The sequence below is a fragment of the Vigna unguiculata genome, chromosome 1, assembly GCF_037176805.1.
Source record: "Vigna unguiculata cultivar grain cowpea cultivar isolate G323 ecotype 2 chromosome 1, ASM3717680v1, whole genome shotgun sequence".
Taxonomy (NCBI): Eukaryota; Viridiplantae; Streptophyta; class Magnoliopsida; order Fabales; family Fabaceae; genus Vigna; species Vigna unguiculata.
The window spans coordinates 30353765-30370048 of NC_140792.1; the positions used below are offsets into that span (position 1 = coordinate 30353765).

Here is a 16284-nt window from a genome sequence, read left to right on the forward strand (position 1 = left end):
AGCCTGAAATTATTAAAATCGGATGTTTTATCGTAATATTCAAAACAAGTAATTAAATGTATAAAATAAATTAATACAATCTTAAAAAAAATAGGATTATAGAAATATATCATTTATACACTTAACTAAACTAACAAGCTTATACAGAACTATTCACTTACTAAAACTTCCCAAGACTTTCCATTACTCTAACTTATAGCTCCTAATCTACTAGAGGTGCCTCTACATATGCAACTTCATCTATTTTCACCAAATAGGTGATCATCGCAAAAGAAGAAACGAACAACACAAGAAAACACAAAACACACAACAGGGTAAGCTAGTGTACAAAAAAAAATATTCATACGTATATTTATATCATGCCAAAAACCTACAAGCAGATGACGTTAAACTCAATTATCTGGATACGTGTCATAAATATAAGTACCACTGAGGTTTGCACTTGTGAAGGTTTCTAGTCTCCGCGGAGTGCTAAGACACAAGGGGTCATCACCCAACCACATAAGGTTAATTCTAACCTATGATCGAAAAACAAGTCCAAAGGCTAGGACCTCGTGTCACTCTTACCACATCATTCATTATACTCTACCTGAGTTTAAATTAGGTATAATTAGTCGCAACGTACCCAGTTTCGTCCCGATGTGTCTAAATGGTACCCGTTTTTAACTTTGCATCTACTTAGTACCCAAATTAGTTAATTTGCATCAATGTGGTCCCTTTTCGTTGACTCCGTTAAATAAGATAACGTCTAACTGTGTTGACCAATTAAGTGTGAGAAAATATTATGACGTGACACGAGAGTAGTATGTGATGTGGAACAGTGCAGCGTAAGAGGAAATTGAAAAGAAAAAAAGTTGGGAACAAAATTGGAACGTTTTCTGCGATAGAATAGGGGTTTTCTGGAGTTAGGGTTTACGAAATTTGGGCCATTTCATGCGTTGTGGACAAAATTGAAGGTGTAATTGACATCAAATTGGCAGCTATTTGGGATTGCAGGTGCACAAACCATTTGTTTTTGTCGTTGATTGCATTATTTGTTGTTGGGATGGTGGGGTTTAGGGTTAGTGGTTGAATGTTGTGCGTGGTTTAATTTAATGGTGTTTTGGGTATTCTAAAGGAGATGGGTTATGCCAATGTGAATGAGATGTGGTATTCCACCCACTGACCCAAATACAGAACCAGGAGAAGAAACATTGATGCAAATTAACTAATTTGGGTACTAAGTAGATGCAAAGTTAAAAGCGGGTACCATTTAGACACATTGGGACGAAACTGGGTACGTTGTGACTAATTATACCTTTAAATTATTATTAAAGTCAAGATACATCCTTCCAGATTCCCCTAAGTCAAGATACATCCTTCCAGATTCCCCTATACAATGATAGAGCTTCATTGGAGCAGGGAGTGGCCATGGACCCCCTCAATTTTTAATTTTTTTTAAAATTATATTATATATATATATATATATATATATATATATATATATATATATATATATATGTGTGTGTGTGTGTGTGTGTGTGTGTGTGTACATATTAATTATTTTCATTTTTAAATTTTTTAAATTATATGTAACATAAATTGGAAATTGATAGAAGTTAAATTATGTATCTTTTTATTTATTTTATGATGCATAACATTTAATGTTAATAAATAATAAAACATAAAATCAAATGTAATGAAGAATAAAAATATTTATTAAGATATTTTTTATTTTCTTTTTCATTGTATTTTTAAGTTTTCCACAACTTATTATGATCTCACACTCTCATATGTTTTCTTTTTGTGTTAAAAGAAAAAAACACAACTAAATACAAACTTATTATTTTTGCTTTCATTTCTCATTTGTTATTTTTCATTTGTGAAGAAAAACGGTAATTCTCTCATATCACTATACTGAAATATTTGTTTAATAGTTAACATTATTTTTTACCACATGAGCCTTATATTCAATTTTTTTATGATTATGGGAGAAAATGGATTGTACTATGTGTTTTTTCATAAATATCTTTTAATTGGAACTTAGATTGTCATTGATTTTTTCTTTTAGTGACTTTTAATTTGTAATTTTTTAATTAAATTATGATAAATTATTTTTTAATCTTAAACTTAAAAAAATAGATATATTGATGAAGAATAAAAGAATAGATTTATTTTTTAGAAGTGATAAAAAGAAAGATATTTGTGACGATGAAAACAATTCAAATTCAATATCTTCTCTTCAGGTTTCCTGAATCATGATACAAATGATCATATTGTTCAATTAGAGGAATATGTTTTATAATTCTTTGGAACGTGTTTATATTTACATTGAAAAATAAATAGTTGAAAATTTTAGTTTTGATTCAATTATTGATGAGTTCAAAAATCTTAAAGGACGAAGGACAATCCTTTATATATGTGTGATTTCTTTTGTAGGTACAGTTATACTAAATTATTTATTCATTTTTATTTTCATTTTTATTGTATTAGTGACAATAATTAAATATATAAATTTTGAATTCTGAGTATATTATTTTGGTTCTCCTAAAATTATTAGTCAAGATCTGTCAGTGCCCCTATATAAAGGCATACACTAAGAATAACAGCACTAAGAATTTCCATTGAAATCCTTCAAACTTCATCACATATGCTCACCCCAACGTATTATATTCAATTTATCATAATGAGGACCATAAACATACTTCACATCAACCACAAAACACCTTAAAATGGTCAAATAAGAGGAACAAGCCAAACAGGGCAAATAACACTATACATAAAGTACATCAAAATGGTGAAAACTATTTCTCTAACCACGGACATCAAAACAAAGATCCCACTGATTAAATTGAATAATCACGTGTCTAGATCAGTTGTCAAAATTTTAGCTCGATCCGACGATTAATGAAGCGAAAATCTTCATTTTACCAAAGGAATGCAGATCCAAAAAATATAGTGGCGCCCGATGCTGGAAAAATGTGCCCAGCACCCAACCCCTGAAATTCACTGACTTCTAGTGCCTGATGATCCAAAAGTGGTGCCCGACAATACCAAGTTAAGGGCCTAGTGCTTGGTGACACTGTGATGCACCCGACGTTGTATCAGAAATAACAATTTGGGAAAATTGGTCATGTGTACGTGACTAATTAGGCACATTTTCTTTTAGTGTTTTTTATTCCAAATGATTTTAGAGAGTTAAAAATGATACCCAATCACTCAAAACACATATTAGACTTTTCCCCAAACTAAGAGCAAACACAAATCAAAATCAAACAATACAACCTATAACTCATCAATTCAACAAACCACATCACAATTAACTTTCAAGATGATCAATTCAACAAAAAATTAGCTTCCGTTACCTAACCAAACTGCACAAACAACCCTAAGACAACTCAACACCTTTATCTCCACATGATGCTCTGTCTATGCCTAGGAACAACACAAGAACAATCAAGACCTACCGTTACGATCATTGATCAATAGAGACTCATATAGAAGATTAAAAGAACACATACAAGCAGAAAAACCTCACATACGTCAAAAACTACAAGAAGACCAAGGAAAAATGGCTAAAACTTAACTTACACGAATGAAGAAATTGATCGGTCCAATTTGAAGAGTTCGCCGCTAGGATCATTCTTACGGTCTTAGATCTTCAATGAGGCGAACAGAGGGGAGGAACCGTTAGAGAGAAGTCAGAGAACTCTAGAAAAGTGGTTTCTAGAGAGATGAATTATTTTAAAATAATGAAACTCATTTATAAAAATTCTATTTATACTAAAACCTCTTGATATTAAAATAATTGAGTCTCGCTATTTTTAAATCATTATCGCTTGTAGAACACCATTTTCTAAGGTCTTACAAATATATATATATATATATATATATATATATATATATATATATATATATATATATATATATATATATATAGATAAGAAAAATAACAAACAAAAATAAAATGTAAATCAATAATTTCCTATATAAATAATATGCAAAATAATGGGATAAACAAAACAATATTATCTTTATTAATGTGAAAAAAAAAATTCACCTGACCAAATGCAGTAAATATTTTTACTAATAATAATTAATGGGTACTTCGTAAAATTTTCTTGGAATCCCAATCAAAGAATAATATTATATTTATCAATGATAACAACACAAAATACCCTAATGGGTATTTAGCTAAACAATAGGGAAAATCAAATATATGAGATATAATATAATATCCATTCTTCAAGCTTGCACATTTTCTTTTTGTTTTCTCTCTTTTTAAGTAACTTCTTTTCTCACTAAAGGCATTTGGAGCTTCTAATGCATTATTTTAAATTGCATAATAAACTAGTAGCTCATATAGAAAGATACCTCTTTTCTGTTTTTCTTAATAAAGTCAACAAAGACCAAATAAATTAGTGACCGACTTGACAAATCTCCCCTCACCAATTAATTGGGACCATAATCAACCAAATCGACTTTCTGCTTGCATATAGCAATTTTTCTTGCAAGTAAGATTTTTGTCATCATATTTGTCTCATTATCGTTAGTGCAGATTTTCCTTTATAATAATTGTGTCATTTATAATACATATTATATCCAATGATATTGAACTTTTATATGACTTGACCTTGAATGAAAAGTTCGAGTTTTTGTTGAGATGGATTGCACTTTGGCTATCATAATACAAAACATATATTTTGTTTTTTGTAATAACCCGAACTCTTTTAAGAATTTTTGCATCTATAAGAGCTCATTAACAACTTTTGTAATAACAATATGTGTTTATGTACAAGATAGAGCAACACAAATTTGTAGTGTGAATTGGCATGACATTGCTCCTCTTTCAAAAGTCATCATATAATCAGAAGTAGATTTTTTAAAATCCACACCACTGACCATGTATGCATTTGCGTAAGCATCACACAGGCTCACCAATGACCTTGACTTTCTTCTTGACTTGCTACAATAATTAAATACTTGAGAATTTATATACGTATATTTATATCTTGTACTAAAATCTCATATTAGTTCAAAAAATGGGGAATTAGTTGATCACTATGGATATTGTATTAGATGATGAATTACTTACATTGTTGCTGCTTAATTCATTACTAAGGAGTTGAGAGAACAGATAATGATAATCTAACGTCCTCTACTCAAAATGAAATTCTAATTATGGAGTCTATATATAAAATAATTCAAAGAATTCAAAGAAAATATAATAAAAGATAACAGAAATAAACTACCTATTTTATTATAATTTTAGAAAATAGCCAAGTAATAATATAGTATTTAATATTTTTTTACAACATTAAAAATGATTTGGATATGAAACTTGAGATCCAATCCAATTTAACCCGATAAAATACTAAATAATATTAATATTAATTATAAAAATAATATAATTATTCAATATTTTTGTAACATTAAATTATTTAAATAGTTTAAACCACTTTTAAAAAATCCAAAAATATATAAAAGTTTTGAAATTATAAATTTGAACAAAAAAATCATGATTGAATTAATCAAACTCAATCCAATCCAATAAAAAATAGAAAAAAGTAAACTAGGTTAAACTAAATCTAATAAAATCAATATAAAAAATTTAACCGAACTTAATCAAGATTTTAAAATTAATTTATAGATCTTAGAAATCCAAGTCAACTTTATTGAATCAGAGGTGAACATATTATAAGTGATGCATCACCATACAAATTTCAATGTGGCCATTCCCTTTTATATCTTCTATTCAAAATTCAAATTTGGATAACAGAACGTGTTTGGTTGGTGGGATACTATTGGAGAAGACAAATCTAGTTAAATCAAAACCACGTGCAAAACTGAAAACTGCTGCTCCAAACCACGTGCTACCTAATTCTATAAGTCTAAACTTCAGTCACAAAATATTAAATATTTTAAGACAGAATATAAATAGTGTAAATTCATTGATTTTTATAACTATTAAAATTATATCAAAACCGATTTTTAATTTAACTGCCATTATAAAATGTTTCGTTACCAATAATACATATATTTATTAGTTTTATCATTATATATTGGTTTTTATTTTCATAATATGGTATTTGTACGAATTATTTTCGCAAATGCAATAACTAATATTGTTAAACATGTTGAGTGTTTTTATGAAAAATTTAAAGATTAAAATATGTTTGTAGTAAGCCAAGTTGAAAATTAGTTTTATTCTAAATGATAAAGATGTTATATATCTCCTGCTTTTATTTATATTGATAGAGATATTGATTCTCTTTTATTATTATTATCAAATATTCTATTTTATTTGGATTTTACTCTTTTCTTTATATAATGGGACATTATACTCTATATATTGAATAAAGGTTCTAATAAATCAATAAGCAATCAAGCTCTCTTTGAATTGTTTTTCACCCAAACTTTTCTTGTGCGTTTTTGTAGGCATCATTTCTTCTCTCTCATGACCACATATCTAACATGGTATCAGAGTCACGTTAGAGCCTATCCTAGCGAACTTTCTTGAACATTTTGTTTCATCCGATATCAGGCCGCTAACACCCACTAATTTATAGTCCCACGCACGAGATAAATATATCTCGGCGTGAGGGGGTGTGTTGGAAGTCCCACATCGACTAGAGATGAGACAATTTCATAGTATATAAGTGAGGTGCAAACCTCACTTTACAAGTTGATTTTATAGGATTGAGTTAGGCTTAAAAATCTAGTTCTAACAATTAATATATTTTTTATTTAAAGATGTTAATTTTTTTTAGTTAAACATGATAAGCTAAAACATATCAAACATTAATCGAAAATGTTATTTGACAAGTAAAAATAATGTAATTAGAATAGAAAAACTATATTTATTTATTTTTAAGTTTGAGGATCAAACATTATTAAAGTTTGAAATAGAGACAATATTTTAATTTTGTGTGAAATTTAGGAATTTAAAATATATTTAACTCTAAATTTACTAATGTATTAGTTAAATGATATTTTTTAAAATGTTACTTAATTTATATGCTGAATTAATGAATTTTTAGCCTATTGTTAATCGGGCCCATATTATATATGAATTTGACGTACAAATAATACACTTGTTGGAGGTATTCATTATGGTTTACTCGACGACAAATATTTGTGAATCAAATTCGCTGTAACTCAAAAAACGAAATAATGTTCAATGGAAAAAAAAATGTTAAAATTAACAGATGTAAAAAAGTTATTTAAAACTTTTATTCTACTTTATTTAGCGTGGAAGAAAACTGATAGTTGAAAGATAAATTTTTTTATACGTTTTTAAACTTAGAATCTTCAAGATAGAAAAAGAGTGATAAATATTGGATACAAGTAGCCTTACCATATTTAATTATTAAGTTTAATTAAATTTTAATTTTATGATAAATTTTGTATTATCAACTGAGATTTTATTAAGTATTCGATATATTATCTCATCATTTGGTTGTTAATGTAAAATTATATCATGCTAAATCTAAATCTAAAATGTTAAATGACTTCTATTACATTAATTAAAAACGTATTAAATAGTAATAATGGTCCATATGACAAAGACAATTCATGATTGTCTGATGTGGAAGTTATCAAGTATGATGTGATGAGAACACTCTTTTATTTTATTTTATTTTATTTTTAATGATGATATGAAAATTATTCGAAAGTATAATATGATCTCATTGTTAAAATACGTCTTCAATTAAAATAGTAAAAGTCATTTGACATTCTATATTAACCATGACATGATGTTATTTTATATTAATTACACGATCTCACATTTCTTAGTACACTGATATAAAATAAGGAAAATAACGAGATAGTACATGTAAGCCCCTCTTTCAGTGTTATAAAGTTTTGGGCCTAGTCTTTTCGGAGGTCCAAGACCAGCCCTACAGTAGGACCCTTACACCCCACTCAGTTGCCTCATTTGCCTCTTGTCTCCCTTTTCAGAAACAGCAGCTTCCTCTTCCCCTCTGGTCCCCTACAAGGTATCTTGCTAGGGCACAAGGTTATCCGTCTCAGAGCTAGCAAAAACCATCTCTTTTTCCAGGTAAGCTGAACCTTAGAGCCTCTAATCCATTCTTTCCCCTTTTCCCGCTGTTTGAGCATGTTGGTCAGTTAGGGTTCCGTTTATTTACCTCGTTCTATGCTGATTTCCATGTTTCAGCTCACTGCTCTAGCCCTTGGAGCTGAAATACTTCTTAGTTACGGGTCTATTTCGTTTTAGCATCTAAGCAAGGTAAGGGGAGCTAAGTTTTTCGTCTCTTTTAAATGCATGTGCTTGTTTCCACTACTGTTATGCATGAAATGACTGGAGAATGCGTGTACTTGTGTAAGATGGAGTTAAAATGCTTGATGTGGCTGTTTCTGGAGTTGCATGCGCGAAACAGTGGGGGAGATTTGATATTCTCGCCCAAGCGAGCTCGTCTCGCCTAGGCGAGAATATCAGAGGCTCGCCTAAGGTTCTGCCTCGAACGCTCGCCTAGGCGACCAGTCCACGTTTTGAGCGACGCCTTGTCTCGCTCAGGCGAGGAGGTCTCGCCTAAGCGAGAATTTGTGAAAACCCCTGTTGCATATCTCGCCTGGGCGAGAATCCGCTGTTTCAGTGAGGCCAGCTTCTCGCCTGAGCGAGTTTACGAATGTGTACTATGTTTTCTTGACTGTTTGGATGATTTGTTGCATGTATTGTTTAGATTATTCTTCCTAAATATGATGTACGTGAATATGCTTGGGTGTTTGGATTTTATGAACGAAATTGGCATGCTTAGTATGAGATTGATCATGGGTTTGGGGCTGCGTGATGTTTTAACATGAAAATTGGATGAATGACCAAAAGTGGTGGAAATTGCATGAGAAACATGATTCTGATTGTGAGTTAGGCGTAATTCCATGAGTCTCGTGGGGAAATCTCATGGTGGTGTGTAGTGTATATATTAAGATATGGATTCAAGTAAGGATTGCATCCCGAAGCTCTGAAAGGTCAATGAGTCTCAAGTAGAGCAAACTGACCCAAGTGGTAAGAGTAGCGGGAGGCCCTAGTCTCTGGCAGGATAATGGCCTTAGACGCTTAAAGGCTAACCTTGTGTGTGGTAGGGTGAAACCCATTGGCAATGGCTCTGCAGAGCAGTAGAGGCCACCACAAGTGCAAGCGTCCAGTGAATCCGATCTTAGTATATGTATCCAGATAATTGAGTCATAGGGTCCTGTTTGTTTGTATAACATGATTTTCTGTGCCTACAATGTTACATGTTTGTACCGTTTATGTACTTGTATATTATGCCATGATAAAATTCTTAATACGCTAGCTTACCCTTGCATTCCTGTTTATGTTCTTGTTATGTTCTCTCTTTTGCGATGATCACCCTTGGTGGGAGCAGATGGGAATGCTTCTGGAGGTAGGCCTGATGGTGGTAGCAGTGCAGCCTAGTGGGCCCGTTGATATGGCTTTCAAAGAAGTTCTATGGCCCTAGTGCCTTGTAATTCCAAGCTCTTAGAGCATTTCTTTTGCACAATCGTTAAACTTTAGAATTGTTTTGTTTATGGTAGTGTTGTATGCCCAGGTTCCCCCTAAGTACTCCTATGGATGACTGTTAAAGTATATTCTTTACCTCTGGTTTCTTTTGTCAGCGTTGCTCCCAATTATTATAACTATACGATGTTTTGTTTAGTAGATTAATCTATTTAAATGGGACGTTACAGTACAACAATCATATCACATAATTAGAAAAATAATAATACTCAATCATCTAAATTTTTTAATAAAGACTTAATTTAAAATGTCCAAATTTATCAAAAGTTAATTAAGATTAATTATTATCTAAAATGGAATACATGAAATAACTATAATATTAGTCCAAAAGTTCATATTGAAATAGATTATTATTTTTGCATAGCACAATAAAGAAATAAAATATAACAAAGCTCGATATGTATTTTTCAATATATATATTGTATATTTTCTTGTAGACTCTATGGCCAAGTAAAAGATAACCGTTAGCATGTGAACCAAAATATACAAGAATTGACAACACAATAAGATATATCCTAAAAATAAAATAAATTATAATTTTTCTCTGTATAACAAAAGAAATACTAATAAAAATTGAATAAATAAGATCAAGAAAATATGAGTCACATTTTTCCCAGAAATGACAGAAATGAGAACAAAAACAAAAACGAAATAACAAGAAATAAAAAAAAAAGGATTTCAGAAGAGAGAAAAATAGTTGTCTTTTTCATAATGTTCATATTTTAAAGAAGCCAATAAACAAATAACTTATATAAATTACTTATGGAGATATATTTATCCTTTTTACTCTCCTTTCTAAATGAGGAACTCATATTTTATATTTTAAAACACGTACGAGAAATTATATCCATAATGTTATTTTCGTTGTCGCAAATGAATATCTTCAAACTCAGGTAACTCTTGAAATGTGACAAGATATAATTGTTCATGGGTTTTTGAAATGGAAAGAAAATTTAGAAGGATATAAATTAATAGTGTGTTACTAAAAATACAGAAGCTTAACATAAGTATTACAATTACAAAGTTTTAGAAAGATCTACTTATGTTTCCATATTTATAGTAATACATTGTTTAACCCCTTATTATACTATCTTTGCAAAAAAATTACCAATATAAAATATCTTTTAAATTATAAAGTGAGTTTCACTTACTAATTTTTCTCAAGAATTGTGAGAATATTTTTTTTCCAAACATTCTAAAATGGAATTAGAAGAAATACTCAAATAAGGCTTTTAATTGCTGTAGAAGTACTTAAAAAGTGTATCCAAAGAAATCGTGAATGTGAAATGTGTATGATTTTGATTGGATGATGGGATTGTCTCGATGGTTATAAGATGGCAGTTTTTGTTTTTTACTTAAATAGGAAAATGTTAGAATTTCTCAAGAGTTTAATTGAGAATACACAGCATAGATCTAATATTAAATAAATAGTTAGCAGACATATATAAAAGGTTATTATATTATTTTTGGTTAAAAACACTTTTAGTGTGCTTGAAATTAAATTTTATCTTTTTTTAAATTTTAAAATTGTTTCGTTCAAAACTTAAAAAATAAATGAAAGTTCCCGTTGTTAAATGACTTTAAGAATTTGTTTATGTGAAGAACAACATTGTGATGTTAACACATGACTTGTGACAATGTCGTTCTCATATGATCAAACTTTTAATATTTATGAGGACTACATTTATTAATAAATTTTAATTATTTAAATTTGAGAGAGAAATACAATAGAATTTGACCGTTAAGGAATTATAAATATATTTAACATAATAACTCTATTATTGACATCTTTTATGATATGTCTGATTTCTCAATGCCGACTTAAGTTTATATACATTCCAATCAAAGAATAATATTATATGAAAAATTATTTTATAATTAATTAACAAAAACAATTATACTAATATTTTATTATACAGTCAACTAGTAGAAATATATATATTAACAACTATATATATATATATATATATATATATATCATTCTATTCCATTTTATTGAATTATTTTTTTAATAATTTTATTATATTGCAAATTAATATGTACATTATTTTATTTAAAATTTAACTATTATTTAAGATATTTAAACTTAAATTAAGTTCATGGGAACAAATTTTGATGATTATTTTGAAATAAATAAGGCATGTTAGTGTTTAAATAAATTTTTTAAAATGTTAAATATATTTTTAATTTTTTAATTTTCATGTGAAATTGAAATTTTTTTCTTTCTTAAATTATGACTTATTTTAAGTCTTAAACTTTATTAATAAGTGTAGTTCTTGTGACCAAATAACATTAAATATGTGTTGTCATATGTTTACATGTTGATATAGATACACGAGAACACAAACGTGACAATATTGTTTGTCACGATAAATTCTTAATGTTTTTTTTATGAAGATGACTTTAATCATTCATTTTTAAAGATGAGAAATCATATAATATCAAAATTTGAGATAATAACGAAATTCAATTTTGTGTCATAATTTAAGAATTAAAAATATATTTAACCTATTATTTTTAATTTATTAAATTTTTAAAACTTTTTCTTATATATTATTTTTTCTATCTTTATTTAATATAGAACTCGAACTTGATTCCAACTATAGAATATTATGTAGAGTGATATTTTACTTTTTCTTAAATAGGAGATAAATACGTATTTTCATAGGTATCATTATTTTAAATAATTAAAATATTTTTAATAATTTAATAATTTATTTTGAAATAATATAACTATATTTTTTATTAGTATGATTAGATATTAAAGAGAAGGTGAACATTTCTTTTATCAAAAATTGATTAAGAGTCTGTTTGTTTAATTGCGTATATAGAGACATTGTATGTTTTGTCTTTAGTTTCTTTTCAACAAAAATATTGAAAATTGAATTGTCACTGTTCATATAAAAAAACAAAAGAGAAAGAGAAAACACATTTATTGTTTCCATTTTTTATAAGAGAGTTATTTATTACTCTATATTAGTGGAGAGATCTTGATATTTATTGTGTTATTATTGATAAGAAAATTAGTTAATATTTTATCTGAATCACATATTTCTAAATGCATTTTTTTTCTTAACGCTCTAAATATTCTTATAAAATGTTCATTATCAGTCATTACTCGTTTGTATTGATTAGAGATGTCAACGGAGTGGATAGGATACGAGTAGTAGTTCTTTCGTACCCTACCCACTAGATAAATATTTGTCTCGTACCTGTATCAATATCCGTTGGATATTTGTTATCTGAGTACCTGCATCATTTTTTAATATTTATGGATATCTACGGTACCCGTAGGTATTTACAAAAAAATAAAAATTATATTTAACAACATATTTTAATCGTAAATTCAAATAAAATACAATACAGAACATTTATAAATTTTAAACAAAGTTTAAATAATTCATTTAAATAGTGTTGAATGACAGTTTACAAAGAAATAATTTTTTTTAAACTAATTGATAAAAATATAACTTATTCAAAATCAATATGTTAATATTTTAATCATGTTTTTTTTTTAATTTAAATTAAATTATAACGGATACATGTATCAACGAATACGGATACTATGATACTTGTAACTGTCTTGTTAACATGCGGATACTAAAAATACTCGTACTTGTTACTTACAGATATTCATTTACAGTATCTTTTTCTATTCGTTGCAAGTTTTATCCGCATGTACGAATTTTTTTGACATCCCTAATATTGATATATATATATATATATATATATATATATATATATATATATATATATATATATATATATATATATATATATATATATATATATATATATATAACATAGTGAATTTGTGAACTATTTTCTTACGAAGAAAAACATTATTTTAATATTAAATCATTAATAATATTTATATTTATTTTTGAGTGTTTTAAAAGATAGAACATAAAATTAGATGTATTACCCAACAAAGAGTAAGTATGCATAAATTTTATACTCTTCATTGTGATTTGTGAGCACCCCATACCAAAAAAAGTACAGCACATGGACTTCAACAATTTTCTGATGCAATCAATGGATGAGAGCCCATGATTTTGTACGTGCCTCTCTTAACATTGATGAAGACCATGTCCATTCAAATGCAACAACTCATCATGTACCTCAAATTTTCCAACTTGTAATAAATCATTTTTGAATTAAAATAACGGGTTTTAGGTACAACGTTTTCCATGTACAAAATAGTTAGGTGTCATATACAAAAGTACCATCATGCCCTTCTTTTAATTCAAATAATAGGTAAATATGTAATTTTAATCATTATTCCCTTTCAAAACTAAAAAAAACGTAACTTTAACCCCATCCCTTATAGAGGAATAAATGAATAAAAACTAAAAACATATAATTGTACAAATAAATATTTCAGAATACAAATGTGTCAACAAACTAAATTTATAAAGTTGATGGATATTTTATAACAAATCATAATTCTCCAAAAACCTGCATAATATCCTAGTGGCATGTTTCAGCATTTCTTTCAACATTTACGATAAAAGAAAAAAGGAAAACACCGAATAAATATTCTCATACACTAATTTAGTAATTTGTTGGATATTTTTCATATAGTCTATTTTAATTTTAATTTTTATCTTATATCTTATATGTAAATTATATATAAATAGTAAGGATTTAAAAAATGATATTTTAGAATTGATTGTGTTTAAAATAGTTATACTAAATTATTTTAATATTAAAAATTAAAGTATAAATAAAAATTTTATTACTTTAAAACACTTATCTCTTTGTAAACTACTTTTCTATAGTTTTACTACAAGAAAACTTTTAAATAGTGACCAATTTTAGTGATCAATAATTATTAGTAACTATAATGACCAATTTATATATCAATTTACAAAATTTAAAATTATTAGTTACCAAAATAGTCACTATTATGAGTAAAAAATTATAATTGGTCACTAAATTGATCTTTAAAATTAGTTACCATGGTTTTGGCTACCAAAGGACATTGATCACTAAAAATTAGCTACCTAGGTTTTGATTACCAAAATGAATTAGTTTCTAATTAATTAATGACTAATTGTAATTTTTTATTTACAATAGTGACTATTTTAGTAACCAATAATTTTTAATTTTGTAAATTAATATCTAAATTGGTTACTATAGTGATTAACTTGTTTTTGGTTTCTAAAATTGATTTCTAATTGAGGATTTTCTTGTAGTGCTCTTTCGCTTCTTTCTAGGTTATATCACTTTTGACTTGTTTGTTTGAAAAACCGAAACCTTAAGATTACTCTTGTCGGTGAATTTTTCAAGATCAGCCAATCAAATTCTCAATTTGAGCAAGTTCATTTTTTTCCCGTGTGTTTCTTCCCTTGATCGAATATGCCCTGATTCACATGTGACCTTATTTTGGTTGCACGTATGGTTTTAGTCTTCACTATATATCCCTGCGAATCAGTGACCATAATAGTATGATTTGGTCGTTCTTGTGATATTTCTATGTGTAGATAGAGCAACTTGTGGTGTTGAGAGTGTTTTGGTTTTTCAGTTGTCTATAATTGTTATTAAAGGTAGGGGAAGCTAATTTTTAGTACTTGCAAGTTGAATTGTTATTGTCAAAATGTGAAAGTGATGTTTTAAGTTGTGAATTTATAATTTTTTTTCTCTCTGATGATGAACTGCATGATTTAGCTGTAAAGTTGTGGATTGAATTGTATGTTTGAGATATTAAGTTGATTTTGAAATTTTTTAGAATGTAGAATTTTGTTTAACATGTTTTGTATTAGTGAAATGCTTAAAAATGGATTAATGTGTTGTTGAGAATGTCTCTTTGAGTTTTGAACTAGGTAATATGAAATCGGTTGAAGAAACATGAGTTTTATGATAATTGAAATGTTTAAACACTGAAAATTAGTTCAAGGAGTGTCAAATTACACAAATCAAGCTCAAAAGAGGAAGTAAAATTTTTTTTTATACCATCGAGTGCTACTAATAGCATTGGACGCCACTGAGACAATGACTTCTTTGAGTTAGTTGTCACTAGGTTAGGGTTCCTCTCACTGGGCAACACCAAAGTCAGAGGGTTCATTGACGTAGTGTTCTGTTGGGTGCCGAAATATCAAATTAAATCCTAGGAGCTATAGGGATTCTCTCGTTGGGCGACCATTGGGCTTGTTGGGCGCCTAAGTTGGTGTTGAGGACACTTAGCTGGCGTTAAACACTACTCTTCCAGGAACTTCTCTATTTGAGTTGTGTTGGGCGACAATGAGTGACGATGAGCGGTATTTGGGTGACTTTAAATATGTTTTAATAAATTTCATAATGTTTTTTTTGAGGTACATATGTGTATAGATACTTGTGAAATGATGTTATAAACGTTTGAATTTGTCTAACTGTGAATTTAGAAGATGAATGGATTTTTCAAGGGGGAAATCCTGTGAAGATTGTTCCTTAAGGTATGCATTGAAGTAGGGACTTAGATAAGAAGTTATCCTGATACTTTACTAATATTTCAAACACATATAAAGAAGAATGGATTAGGATTCGAACGTGGCATGAGGTCCTGATCTAAAGAATATTTTGGAGTTTTAATGACATGTATAGGATTAACCTTATGGATGGAGAGTATCCATCACAAGTGTTGAAACTTCCTTGTAGTCCAAAATTAATGTGTTTTATCCATATGATTGAGTTTAAAAGAGTCTTTTTTGACATGGCCTATGTTTTAAATCTCTGTGAATTGGTTAACTTGTAAATTTAGTTTGTTTAATGGGTATATGATAACT

The 16284-nt window shown here is 28.3% G+C and overlaps 1 long non-coding RNA gene across 1 annotated transcript; it reads left to right on the forward strand.

The window, feature by feature from the left end:
- The first annotated feature begins 7843 nt into the window (after positions 1 to 7843).
- LOC146888855 (uncharacterized) lies at positions 7844 to 9639 on the forward strand. The gene is made up of 3 exons (XR_014993419.1): positions 7844 to 8041; positions 8159 to 8230; positions 9369 to 9639. It is a non-coding gene; the product is annotated as an uncharacterized LOC146888855 (long non-coding RNA).
- Positions 9640 to 16284: the final 6645 nt, after the last annotated feature.